Here is a 14,131-nt window from a genome sequence, read left to right on the forward strand (position 1 = left end):
CTAAATTACCTTGCTTTGTCAAAAATGATTTGTCTGTAAATATGTGGAAATATTTTTGAACTTTTTATTTCAGTCCATTGACCTCTTGTCTATCATGTTGCACCAGTGCTACACTGTCTAGATTAGTGATGCAATAAGTCAGGTAGTGTTAGTTCTCCTACTTTATATTTCCTTTTTAAAGTTGTTTTGGCTATTCTAGAGCCTTTGCATTCCCCTACGAGTTTTAGAATTAGCTTGTCAATCTCTACAACATGCCTGCTGGGATTTTGATTGGGATTACAATGAATCTGTAAATCACATACAGAAGAATAGATATATTAAAAATAGAGTATTTGGCCATTGAAAATGGTATATCATTAAATTTCTTTATGTATTTTATTTCTCTTAGCAGTTATTCATAGATTTTAGATGCCTATCCTGTTTTTTTTTTTCAGATTTATCCCAAAGCATTTCACAATGTTTATGCTCTTTTAAATTGTATTCTATTTTAATTTCGATTTCCTATTGCTTATTGCTAGCATTTGAATTATAATTGACTTATGTAATTTATCTTATATCCTGGGTAAACTCTTTTATTAATTATAGTAACTTTTAAGATTCCAACTGATGCTGTATATCGTCAATCATATCAAATGTGAATTAGAGGTTTTAGTTCTTTCTTTCCAACCTGGATGGCTTTTATATACTTTTCTTGACTTACTACAATGGCTAGAATGTCCAGCAAAATTTTGAATAAAAGTAGTGAGACCACATATCTTTGTCTTGATTCTAACTTTAGGGAGAAAGAAATCAAGCTTGTACTATCAGGTATCATGGAAGTTGTAAGGTTTTTGTAGGTACTCTGACAGGTTGAGAATGTTCTCTTCTATTCCTAGTATTATCACAATATCTTTGTTATGAAAGGATGTTAAATTCTGTCAACCACTCTCCCTACGTCTATAGATATGATCATATGATTTTTCTTTTTTAGTCTGTTCATATGGTGAATTACATTGATTGACTATGATATCAACCTAACCCTGTGCTCCTGGATGAACTTTACTTGTTGTGATTTATTGTTCTTTACATTGAGTACTGAATTCAATTTCAAAATGGGCAAAAGATTTGAGTAAACATTTCACCAAATACAATATATACATGGTAAATAAGCAGGAAAGTGTGTTCAACACTGTTAGTCATTAGGCAAATGCAAATTAAACGTGTGATAAAATGCCACCCACACCTACTGAAATGGTTAAGATTAAATTAAAGAGGCCGACTATCCCAAGAGTTAGTGAGAATGTAAAGCAACTGGAACTCTTAAAACCTGATGTTGAGACCATCTAGTAGTACAACCTCTTTGGAAGACAGGTTGAAAGAGTCTAGAAAAGTTGAACATGCATATACCATGTGATCCCGACATTTACCCAAGGGAAATGAAAGCATATGTTTGTATAAAAATGTTTACAGCAAGATTTGTAAAAACTGTCTTTGTAATAGCTCAGAAACTGGAAACAACCCACATTTTTGGTTCTACCAAGCTTTTATGTCAATAGAGTGCAATGCAAATACAGCATTAAAAAGAAATGAACTATTGATATATGAGAGATTACAGGTGAGTCTCCAAATAGTTATGAGTGAAAGTAGTCAGACAGAAAAAAAAAAGCATGTTATGTAATACTTTCTCTTTTTTTTAATGAAAAGTAACCTGTAGTGACAGAAATGAAATCAGTAGCTGCCTTGGGACACAGCAAGGGCAAAGAGGGGTGTGAGGGAGGGGACCATGACCAAGGGACACAAGGAAACTTCTGGGGTTGATAGATATGTTTACTATCTTGATTAGGGTGATACTTTTACAGGTCAAAAGCATACTTTCAATAAGTGCAGTTTACTGTATATCAATCATTTCTCAATATAACTAAGAAATAAAAAAAGGGTTAGGGATCCCTGGGTGGCGCAGTGGTTTGGCGCCTGCCTTTGGCCCGGGGCGTGATCCTGGAGACCCGGGATCGAATCCCACATCGGGCTCCCGGTGCATGGAGCCTGCTTCTCCCTCTGCCTGTGTCTCTGCCTCTCTCTCTCTCTCTGTGTGTGACTATCATAAATAAATAAAAATTTTTAAAAAAGGGTTAATATCCTTATCTCTGGAGAACTCTTAAAAACCACAAACAAAATTATGTATATATTATTTATTTATTATATATTATTATATGATAGTGTTACATATTATTTAATATTTAAACTTAATATATAATATTAAATTTAATATCCAGGAATATTGTTATATAATATTATACCTTTATTATATGTAATTATATATATACATATATAGACACACACCAAGTAGAAAAACCAGCAAATGAAATAAATTGGAAATTCACAAACAAAAAAGAGAAATATGCACATTGTTAGGAGACACATTTTTAGAAGTTCAAACTCATTCATAATCAAATAAATTTAAATTAAATATAAATTTAATTTAAATTAAAGCAAGAATGAATCGTACGTGTATGTTTAATTTTCCTATAAATTAAAAACTTATTTCCAAATAGTAGTATTACGAATTATATAAATTATTGTTGAATAGGATCTTTGGTGAAAAAGCATTCTCACACTCATCTACAACAGTGGGAAATGGTATAATCTTTCTAAAGTGCCATTTGGTAATATACATAACAGGAATACCAGAAGCAATCATAACGTGACCTCAGCATTTCCATTCCTTGGAATTTATCCAAAGGAAACAATCAGAGAAAAATATAAAGAGTAATGTAATGAAGGCCAAAAATACAGCATCTTATAAATAGAATTTCAGAAATACATTAATGTCCAAAAAACAGTATGTTGTTTAAAGAATCTAGAAAGTATCCAAAGGATGAGACATACTTCAGTAAAATTCAGTAAAGATCAGTTCTTATATATTCAATGTTAGAAAAACACATCTGACTTGATATTTAGGATCCAGACATGTATGTGCAGTCTGGTTCCACCGGTGTTTCATTAAGCTCATACACACACTCACATATATCTGGTCTCTTTTATGATTAGAAGTAAATCTACTACAATGTTCAAAGACGTCTTTAGTGATAAAATTTGGCATGATTTTTTAATCTTCTTTTTTAATATATTTTTCCGTTTCCCAGCTTTTTAAAATCATGAAACATGTCATTTTCTGAAGATATAAATAGGGCACTTGGGTGGCATCTGCCTTTGGCTCAGGGCATAATCCCAGGGTCCCAGGATCGAGTCCCACATCGGGCTCCCTGCATGGAGCCTGCTTCTCCCTCTGCCTGTGTCTCTGCCTCTGTGTGTGTGTGTGTGTCTCTTTCTCTGTGCGTGTCTCTCATGAATAAATAAATAAAATCTTTTTAGAAAAAGATATAAATAAACGTGGTGAGCAACAATGAGTAATATTTGTTGTCCTTTATACCATCCATGCCTGACACAGAACGCATGTGTTTAATCAGACATGCGTGTGGAATGGGAAGATAGCACACTCTGATCAGGGAAGCTGTACAAGGAATGAGCTGGGAGGCATCTTTTCCTCAGGGCACTAAAATAATTTCAGTTAAAAATTAACATGTACAATGACCTACAATGTCACTTCGTCCACTATCTCAACCTCACCCATCTTTCTCTTATATCGTTTTATTGTGCGTCATTTCAAAGCATGTTAACCTTGGTTTTGGAATTTTTTTTCCAAGGGTGCAGGAGAAAAGCTTTTTGCCTCCAGGAAAGTTAGTTTAAACCAGCCATGAAGAAGGAAAACCTAGATGGGAAAACAGAAGTGATGGAAATATCTCAAGGTCAGAGCCAAGAATTTCACTTTGTCCAGGACAAGAAGGGAGGACCTACAGAAAGAAGGAAATCAGTGATTGGTAGCAGCCGTTGGGGAGGACTTTCTGATGAAAGGGTGCAACAGTGGTCACCCACACCATAAGGGCTTCTTACACCCCAAATGGCCGTTCCCAAGTCCTGCTCTGGCCCACTAAAATTAGTGAGACTGACTCTGTAACTAGCCAACTTATTTCCCTGAGGAATAATTGGAGGTGTTTTGACATCTGAATTATGCCACTGGTTAAAGTTTGGTGACTTTTACCATATATCTTATTTTATGGGTGAGTTAATCAGAACATTCTGTAATTATAATTCCATATTCTCTGATTTGTAGAGTGTTTTTTTTTTTTTTTTTGTCCTTACAAAGCAGTGCAACATTTTCCCCCACCCTTCATATGATGTTGAGTTTTTTGGAGGAATCATTTATTAAGTTTTGATATAAATGTTAAATTTATAGAGCCCCCTCCAGCACCTTCCCTCAACCCAGTGGATGACCTTAAGAGCATTCTTTTGCAGACTAATTGTATCCTATATGTTTGCTTGTTCTGAGCAGTCCACCACTTCCTTGTCAAGGCCCAGCCATGAACTTACAAGAATGGACACAAACAACCTCAGATCTTTAGATCTTTGATGGTTTTGTTTGACTGTTTTAGCTCCTTCCCGCAACAGCCCTTCAGCTGCTCCTGTCATAGCATCCAGCTCTGATGTTAAACACCTGGCATTTCAACAGGGTTCAAATGTTCATATAGGTAATTACTTCACGATCACATATCTCTACCATTTACTTTCAGTTTCTAAAAACACAGAGGGATCAATGGTATTTCCTGTTGAAAAAACAAAATTACGTGAATACTAATTTTACCTGTTTCGATTTCAAAGCCTGTAATAATAATAAATTCTAAGTGGCTTAAAAAATAATCTGAGATATATGTACAATACTTCTGAAAAATCTATTATTTAAAATATTGATTATTAGACTTTGTACTGAGCACCCAGCATGATGCATAATAATAGACCTGCAACGCGATATATCACTGTGAAATGTCTAACCACTGGGGACAAAGTAAAGATCACACACATTTCCAGAGAGATAAGAAATATTCATACACAAAAGATCAGAAATTAAAATGGCTTTGAACTGCTCCACAACAACTAGTAGGAGCTTGAAGATAATGGAAAAACCCTTTCAAAATTCTGGGTGAAAATCATTTACAATCAGCATTCTATACAAAGCCAGACAACCAGTCAAGCCTGAGGGTAGAACAAACACATTTTTCAGACCTTCCAGGTCTTGAGATAGGACAAAAATGATTGAAAGTGAATTTCTCTGGATATTTGGGCAGGATACCATTGTTTTGTAACTAGCTCCCTAGAAATGTTTAACCTTTAAGCCACGTGCATCAACACTTTTTATGGGACTATTCATAAAAATTGAACAAAAGAGGGTGGTGAATATGAAAAGAAAAAAGCAAAAAAAAAAAAAAGAAAGAAAAGAAAAAAGCTGATGCCATGTTGGCTTTTAATTTTTTTCTCATTCTTTCTTTATTTTTTTACAGAGAGACAGTGTGTGCACATTTGCGTGCATGCAGGGAGGGGGTGGGCAGAGGGAAAGGGAGAAAGAGAATACTAAGTAGGCTGCGTGCCCAGCACAGAGCCCAGCTCCAGGCTTGGTCTTAGAACATGGAGATGGTGACCTGAGCTGAAATCAAGAGCCGTTGCCTAACTGACTGAGCCACCCAGGTGCCCTCCATAACTTCTATTTAGTAAGTAATTGTCTTGAGCACCTTCTTTATGTTTTGGGTACTCAGAGATATTGGGTACAATCCTTGCCTTCAGGGTTTTGTGGCCTAGTGGAAATGCTTTACTGTAGCACATAGTAGCATAAAAAGAAAATCTCAAGGGTCATAAGAGATGAACAAAATGTTAGCGGGGAAGATACCACTTGTAGCTAGAGGAGGCTCACTGGAGGAGGCATCTGCGTGGTCCTCGGCCTGGGGACGCTATCAAGAGGAGGTGCAGCGGGCGGGGTGGAGAATGCTCCACGGGTGTTTGCAGGACACCTCGCGTGCCCAGTTTGTAGCCCAGAGCTTGGGTAAGAGGAATTAAGCTGCGAAGGCAGGCTGCAAAAATCGTGGAGGCTGGTTCTGCTGCTTAGAGGTTTCTAGGGCTTCAGATGCTTTTCCCATGTACTTTGACCTTTTGTTTTCAGAAATGTAAATCTGCAGAAAGAGATGGTGAAGTCTGGCTATTGCATTATTCATAAAGCATGCTGTCTCTTAAAGTTCTCACCTCCTGAATCTTCTTCTATCCCACAAGAGACTTTACCAGTCTCTCTAATTAAACTTTCATTCCCCAAAGGAGTTTATTCATGTTATGGACACCTTTATTTGAGAAAGGCTGATCTGTATTCTTCTCTCAACTCAACCTAAGCATTTTTTCTCCCCCAAAAAAGTTAGAGAAAAGTAAAAACTATGCACTTCCTGAATTCTTTCACATTTCTAGTAATTCTTGAAACCAGTTCGATTTTGTATTAAATGGGCAGTACTGATTAATTAACATCAAGTGCACAAGAAATCCTTACCTATGAAAGGGTAGGCTTGTAGTGAGACCTTTGTATTTTGCCTTTCTCACATCCCACTTTTCTATTGAATTCTAGAAGGACAAACTGACCCTCTGATCCTATGGGATCACCACTCCTGGTGCCCATGTTGGAGGCTTAATATCCCTTTCAGGGTATCTTGAGTTAGAGTCTCCTAACAGACAGGGAGTTCCTTAAAAACAATAAGAACAGCTCAAAGGCCGGTCACCCTGGAGAATTTATCTGAGCCTCCCAAGTCTGAGCCTTTACTTTGATTTCTACCCAGTTAGATCTTTCCAGTTCCCAACTTGGCATTCCCCCAATTCTAAGCTTTAGATCTTTAACCCCCTATAGATATGTCTCAGAATCATATTGTCGATCCCTTTCACTCATTCCTCCGGGATATTCTCACAAAGCTTGCTTCCCGATCATGGATTCAACAAGATGCCTGATACTGCGATCTGTATAATGACAGATTTTCTTTGTAGCCAGCCATTGGGCTTGATGGAGGTAAAAACAGCGGCAACAGACCAGCTGAGGATGAAGTGCATTCAGCCAACGTACTCAGTGAATAATGCCCCTCCTTTGGGGCCCAGGCCTTTATTTTTGTCTCTTTCTTACTAGTTTCTATGGAGCACAACTAAATATTTGGGGGCTGGCAAGCCCAGGCTCCTATCTGTTGCATCTGGACCAGAATTTGGGTAGCATTTAACCACTAATCTAGTGTTGGAACTTCTAACCCAGCACCAGGGCATTTAGCAGGATGAAGCTGAGGGAGGGAAAGTGATCCAATTATGAGCTCAGATAATTAGAGGAACCATAACAATGGCTGGAAATCTAAGTAACAGCTCTGTCTAGTTAATATCTGGATCCCAAATAAATACCAGAGAAATTGTGAAACCAAGAACACTAAGCAAAGGATAAGGAGTAAGGAAAGGCAACCAACTGTGTGCCAGCTACTGGGATGCAGATTCATTACATTTTCTCATCTAACTTGGACAAAAACTCTATAAAGAGAAAGGAGGTAGGGTACAAACACTTCTTGAACACGGTGGTAGTCAGCTTTTGCTGTAGTAATAAATGATCCTGAGATCCCAGCTGTTTTTAACAATGAACCATCTATTTCTTGCTCTCAAGTCTACAGGTTCACCCTGACTGTTAGGCTCTGCTGGGCTCAGTGAGGCTTGGGGAGACTCCATATGCCTTGTTATTTGGGGAGCCTCACTGGGATATGACTTTTATGGTATTGGGGGGACACTCTCAAGAGGAGTGAGCAGAATCCTACGATATCATAAAAAGTTTCTACTGGAAACCGCCATACCATCCAGAGCATGTCTGTGCCCCAGCCAAGCCAGACGTCAATGGAGTGAGGGTGCTATACTTCGCATGAACAATCAGGCGGTGTTGAGTTGGGAAGTATTATTCTTATCAGGGGTAGAATATTATTGGAGGCAATAGTACAGTCTTGCCCAAGTCCTCAGTCCTATGTCAACTTTTTTTTTTTTTTTTAATTTCTCTTGCTAAAATAAGGTTAAGAGACAGAAAGTATATCTGACTTTATAAATAAGGAATCTGAGACTTTGAGGAGTTAAGTAATTTGCCCAAGACTGGCAAGTATTGGATCAAGAGTTTAAACTCAATCTATCTGAATCTCAAATCCATGTTCTTTTTATTGTACTTTTGTCTAGTAAGACTACAAGTCTAAGATTTAAAAGAACCTAAGACTACCAAAGGGAAATGTGTGCATGAAGCAGAAACTGTGGGAATAATTTCTATATAGAATTAAAATACAAACCTAATTTAGTATAATGAGTGTAAATATCGAAAAGTCTTAGAAACCTTCTTTATAATGGGTTTATAAAGTCTTATAATGACACGATTTGGAAGGATGGATAGAATGAGGTAGTGATGAGAGTCAGCCTTAAACAAAACTACAGAGAAAGCTTCTTCTCCATGCACCTCTGTCCTTCTCATTCATTTCTCATTTTATTAGAGGCTCCTACTCTCTGATCCAGAAGCTGGCTACTGTTAGCAACTTGTTGCAGCCTCTCCCTTGTGCCAGGCTTCCCAACAAATGTTCAAGTTGGAGAATGTTCCTCTTTCCTGTGCCACCTCAAACCTCCAGGCCATCGGTGTTCCAATCAGAAGGTATATATTATGAAAGATGATCCCTGAGAGAGTAATGCCTGACCCTTAGATGATAGGTTTCATAGTTCTAATTTGGCCCTCTGACCTCGGGACCTACTGCTAAACGAAGTATATTCCAGTTGTGGAACTTTCTGATAACTTCTCAGTCAGGCACAGACACTTCGATTAATCTATATGCATGGAGAGTGATTCCATTTGTATGAAGGGAGCAAAAGCCCCCCTTCCTTCTCATTCACAGTCTATTGTCAAGTGGTCCTGATGTCTGCTTGGAAATAGATACGTAGTTGTTAGCTGGGATGCCTCTTGACCTTTTTCCTATGAAATACTTCTTATTTGGAAAAAAAAGTTTCCTGATCTGTGCACATTGACTATGAGGAACAAAAACAGAGAGGATTACATTTGTAAGTCCTTCTAAAATATCTTCCTTGACCCTCTACTCCACTGAAATAGAGGGTTTCAGGAGAAACGTAGAAAAGAGAGTGTGATGACCTTGTCAGCCTTCATCTTTCTCTGCTTAACCTGAATATAAGTTTTTGAGCCAGCAAATTGCAAAAAACGATTCACTGTAATTAAGAATAGAGACAGAGTGATCCACAATATTCTTATTGTGTGCTTGGCACATAGTTGGTGCTCAACATCTGCTTGTTGAATGAATGCATGAGTGAGGGAGTAAGGGAGTGAGTGAATGTATTGATGAGTGTGAGTCAGGCCTTAGAGTTCACTAAATATGTTAAGGGACTCTTCATTTGTGTGTATTCAGCATTTGAACATTCAGAAATATTGGATATTTATATCTTACAAGCTTGATTTTGTGGTTTAAAATGGTCTCCGAACTCTCATGGATGCTGCTGTCATCCAGTATGTTTGTGACAATTTTCTTTAAACGCCACCAGACGTAGGAGTCATCACGCCTCTCCTCTACACATTTGTATGCACATCACCAAAATATTTTGGTAATATGATAGAACTCTGACTAAATTGCCAAGAGAGGAACTACTATCTTTGTAAAATGTGGGAATGATATTTGCACATTTCAAAAGAAGCACCTACAGTTGAAGAGACCTTTCGTGTACGCAGAACACACTCATGCATGTACATACCACAGCGTTTAACGTGCTTGGTCCACTGACCTTATGGTATGGCTTGGTGAGAAGGGAATAGGGGTCAATAAGAGGAGAGTGGTGTGGTAGAGAGAGGACAAAAGTGAATAAGCGGATCATTGCTAATGTCAGAATTCCAGAAATGCCTGGGATGCCTGGAGCATTCCTGCTGGAGACCGAAATAACATGACAGAGTGACCCCAGCTCTGGAGACTCCTGCTTCATTTATTTTGCACTGGAAACCCCTGTAAAAACGGTCCTCAGCCTCGCTTGAGCACTGACCTACGCTTGAATCGAAAGAAACCAATAACAGTTTTACTTACAATCCCCAATGCCAATATGTCTGAAAAAATATGTTGTGAAGGAAAGGGAGGAGAAAAAAAAGCTTTCATGCGCATAACTTATCTTTGACTGTCACAAAATCAATAGGCTTTACAGAGCCCAGGAAATTCAATAGCTCGGCATTCATAACAAAGATTGGTTTGGGTGATTTGTCTCTCTCTAATAAGGCAGGCTTTGGACCCCAGCTTCCCTGCCTTTAAAACTCAAAGGGGGCGGGATTTCTTCATCACAGCCAAGTCCTCTTGCTTGTCTATTGTCAGGACTTCACAATGGTACTGCTTGTCTGGCCAAGCCTTGCTTCCCCCAGGAGCGCGGACCTCACATTGGGGCACGGAGCAACAGATGCCCAGCTTTACACCAGCATTCAGCCTCCCTCAGCCTGCCTGACAGCCTTTTCATGCACCATGGATTCATCTGTTTCAATGAAAAACCCAGAGCAAAGCTGCAAGTATTTGTGGTGTTTTTTTTTTTTTTTTTTCCTGGAGACCACTTTATAGAATGTGTCCAGATATTCACTCTGGAAACTATGCCCACTGCAGAAACACGTGAAAAAGATTTGAGTGCCCTGACCTGACCCCGCTCCACTCTGAAGACTCCCATGCCAGGCACCCACTGATGCGTTGAGTCAAGTGGAGTGATGGAGGACGAGGGGGAGCGAAGAGGCTGGTGACGGTAGGTAGGACACCATGCCTGGGGCTTGCCAACTCAGCGGCTGGGCAGCACCCAGCACAGGCCCTTGAACGTAGCAGGGAATCAATAGATGTCAACCGAATCACAGTAAACATCTAATACACTTTGAATTCCTAACATGTGCGCGTCACTCCACGCGCCCTACGTCAGTCCTAATCGTCATGACGCGCCTCAGAATAGATGTCTCGATAGTCCTGTTTCACAAAAAAACAAAAACCGAGGTTCAGAGAGGTTAAAAAACAGAGCCAAAGTCGCGGAGATAATCCTGATGGAATCCAATCAGCATCTATCCGCTCCAAGGCCTAACCTCTTCCAGGATTCCAGAGGATTTCCCTCAGCGACGTTGTCAGGCCAAAGAACGAGCACTCGAAGCCCCTGTTCAACAACACTGTGTGGGGGTTGTGAGGATTAGGGTACTTCCTGTCAAACGTCAGCCTGTGGAGCACTGTTGGACTTGAAAAAGCTGGGTTTTAGTTTTGTGCCTCCAACTAATTCATTCCCTTTGCTGTGTGGATACGTGAGGAGAGGTACGTGAACATGCTTTCTAAACCCTCGACGGTCCAGAGGTGTAGGACAGAAAGAGCAGTTGAGGCACAGCCCTGTTTAGGAACAGAGGAAGGGCCGGTTTACAGACCAGAGTAAGGCTTGAGCAGTGCAGTGGGGTGGCAGCTGTCAGATAAACCCCAACCAATCGGTCAATAAGAAACTAATCGCATGCTTACTCTGCGTTCACCTTGGATTAATCTACAAGCCACCAGGAGTCCGGGCCAGAGGGTGGGAGGCTGGCTTTATGGAGAAGTAATGTGGTAGGGCCCGGCTGAGAGTGGCACAGAGGAGACCTGTGAGCGGTCAGAGCTGTAGAGCCACCTGGCCCTCCCCCACCTTTTCTAGGCAGCTGCCCCTCTCCTGGGATGTCTCCCACCTGCATTTGGAGTGAGTCGGCACAGAGCTGCCTGAGCGGGGAGGAGGTTGGCTCTCTTCCCCAGGATGAGCAGCTGGCAGGCGAGCTGAGTAGAGTTTTAAGAGTAAAGAGGGACCCAGCGCACGGAGTCCTGGAAACAGCCATCGGTCACTCGAAACACGATGAGTAGAAGAGCAGGAGCCATCAAACACCAGAGTCAACCTGCTTCCCCGTGTGCTTAAGAACCTCAGGGTTTAAGCATGGACACAGGTGAAGACAAAAGAAGATTCGTGTTTGTTAAGACCATCAATGCTGCTACGTGCTGTATAGGACCGAGTTCACTGTGACAGAAAAGTAAAATATAAATGGCTGAAGTAAGGTAGAAACACATTTCTATGATGTATATACACCCGGCCTGAAGGTAGGAAGGCACAGGTGACACGATGGCATCAGGGAGTCATAAGGAAACCAGCCAGGTAACTGCTTTCATGCTGTCCCATCATTCCATCTTCCACCTGTGACATCTACCTACCAGTCCGAGACCAAAACTCAAGCTCCAGCCCTCATCTCTGCATTCCAACCAGCAAAAGGAGGAAGAAACATAGATAATCCATATTTCCTTCAGTGCACTTCTCAAAGGTCGCACATGACACTTCTTATATTCCGTAGGCCAAAAGTCACGCCTTAATCTAACTGCGAGGGAGATTGTTGGGCATGTTCCAGTCAAAATTTGTCTGTTCTATTGTCATAGAAGAAAGGGAGTTTGTACACTAGGAGCCAATTTACAGTATCTGTCATACAGGCTTGACCAAGAATAATGCCAAAGCTGCTTCTAGCCAAAGCTAGAAGTGGGCGGAGGAAGAGGCCACTGGCTCTTTCCTGTTTTACCTAGATGTCTAATATGCAACCTGGAGATACCGGTCCCGGGTCACACAAATTCACTGCCATCCCTCCAGTGGAATTTACTTTGGCAGGAAGCAAATAAAATGTCCGAGGGAAAGAGAAGAGAGAGAAAAGGACAAAAGAAAGAGGGCTAGAGGGTGTCTGGGTGGCTCCGTGGTTGAGGGTCTGCCTTCGGCTCAGATCATGATTTCGGGGTCCTGGGGTCAAGTCCTGTGGGGAGCCTGCTTCTCTCTCTGTCCGTGTCTCTGCCTCTCTCTCTGGGTCTCTCATGAATAAATAAATAAAATCTTAAAAAAGAAAAAAGAAAGAAGGCTAGAAAGAATAAGGCAAAGAAGGGAATAGTAGTTAAATTTGACAATCGACTAGATTTGGGAATTTCAGTACTTCAAGTAACCTGACATGGATGCATAGAGGTCCCTGGAGATCGATTCTCGTTGCTCTCTAATACACACACACACACACACACACACACACACTTAACATTCATATCCTTGCAAGCCCACAACTAAAATCTGTTATGTTGACGCTATAGGTATATATCCGGAACTTGGTCACTCTTATTTCATAGATGATTTACATAAGGGCAACTTTCTTAGTACCGGACCACTCCTTCAGGTGAACCATTAACTGGAAACACATATAAAATATATATTATCTGTGAATTCCTTTGGGATGCAGAAGGAAAAGTGTTTCTCTTCGTTTCCCTCTGCTGCTGAGGGTACTGGATAGAAACAAAATTATTAGACCCTTGCTTTGGGATCTGGGGATTTGTGACAGCCCTTTCACAGACCTAGTGAACCATATAATCAGGCTGCCAAAGAACTTGTCACTATGTAAATTAAAGCTGAATTTTTTCAGAGAAGCAAATCCTACCAAGTGGGTAAGTTGGTGTTCAATATACATTGAACCGCCTGGGTGGCTCAGCCGGTTCAGCATCTGCCTTCAGCTCAGGTCGTGATCCTGAGGTCCTGGGCTCCCTGCTCAGTGGGGAGCCTGCTTCTCCCTCTCCATCTGCTGCTCCCCGTGCTTGTGCTCTTTCTCTCTCTCTCTCTCTTTCAGTCAAATAAATGAATGAATCTTTAAAACATATACAATTCAAAGAAGCCCTTATCAAATGGAAAGTTCAGAAAATGTTGGATTGTATTATAGAACAGAGCCAATGAGAAAGCCTCGTATCTTTTAGGAAAGAGTAAATTTAATTGTTTAATTATAAATGCTGATGGACTGAGGGAAAAAACAGGTTGCTTCCCTGGAAACAAATGCTGAATCTTAGTGAACTAACTTAAAAATTGCCAGTGCAAGAAAAATAATGTAGCAATATTTAATATTCGAATTCTCTACTTTTCTCAGTCTTCTAACAATTAGGCTGAGCTATTTGACCAGTTTTGCCCAATAGAATGTAAACAGAAGCGATGTATTACCACTTCCAGTCTAAGGCAGTAAAGAGCCACTGGTCATTTCTTTAGTTTATCTTTCTTCCCCTGTCACAACTGAGGAGGCCCCTGCAACAAAATAGTGTGGCCTCTGTCCACCAGGCTCCCTGAGTGACTGTGAAGCAGCGCTCCAGTGGACCAGTGTCAACCATGTAGCATGAGTGATAAACTGTTTTTTGAGCTTCTATGATGGGGCTGTTTATTACCACAGCATGGTTTT

The sequence above is a fragment of the Canis lupus genome, chromosome 20 (assembly GCF_048164855.1).
Source record: "Canis lupus baileyi chromosome 20, mCanLup2.hap1, whole genome shotgun sequence".
Classification (NCBI taxonomy): domain Eukaryota; kingdom Metazoa; phylum Chordata; class Mammalia; order Carnivora; family Canidae; genus Canis; species Canis lupus.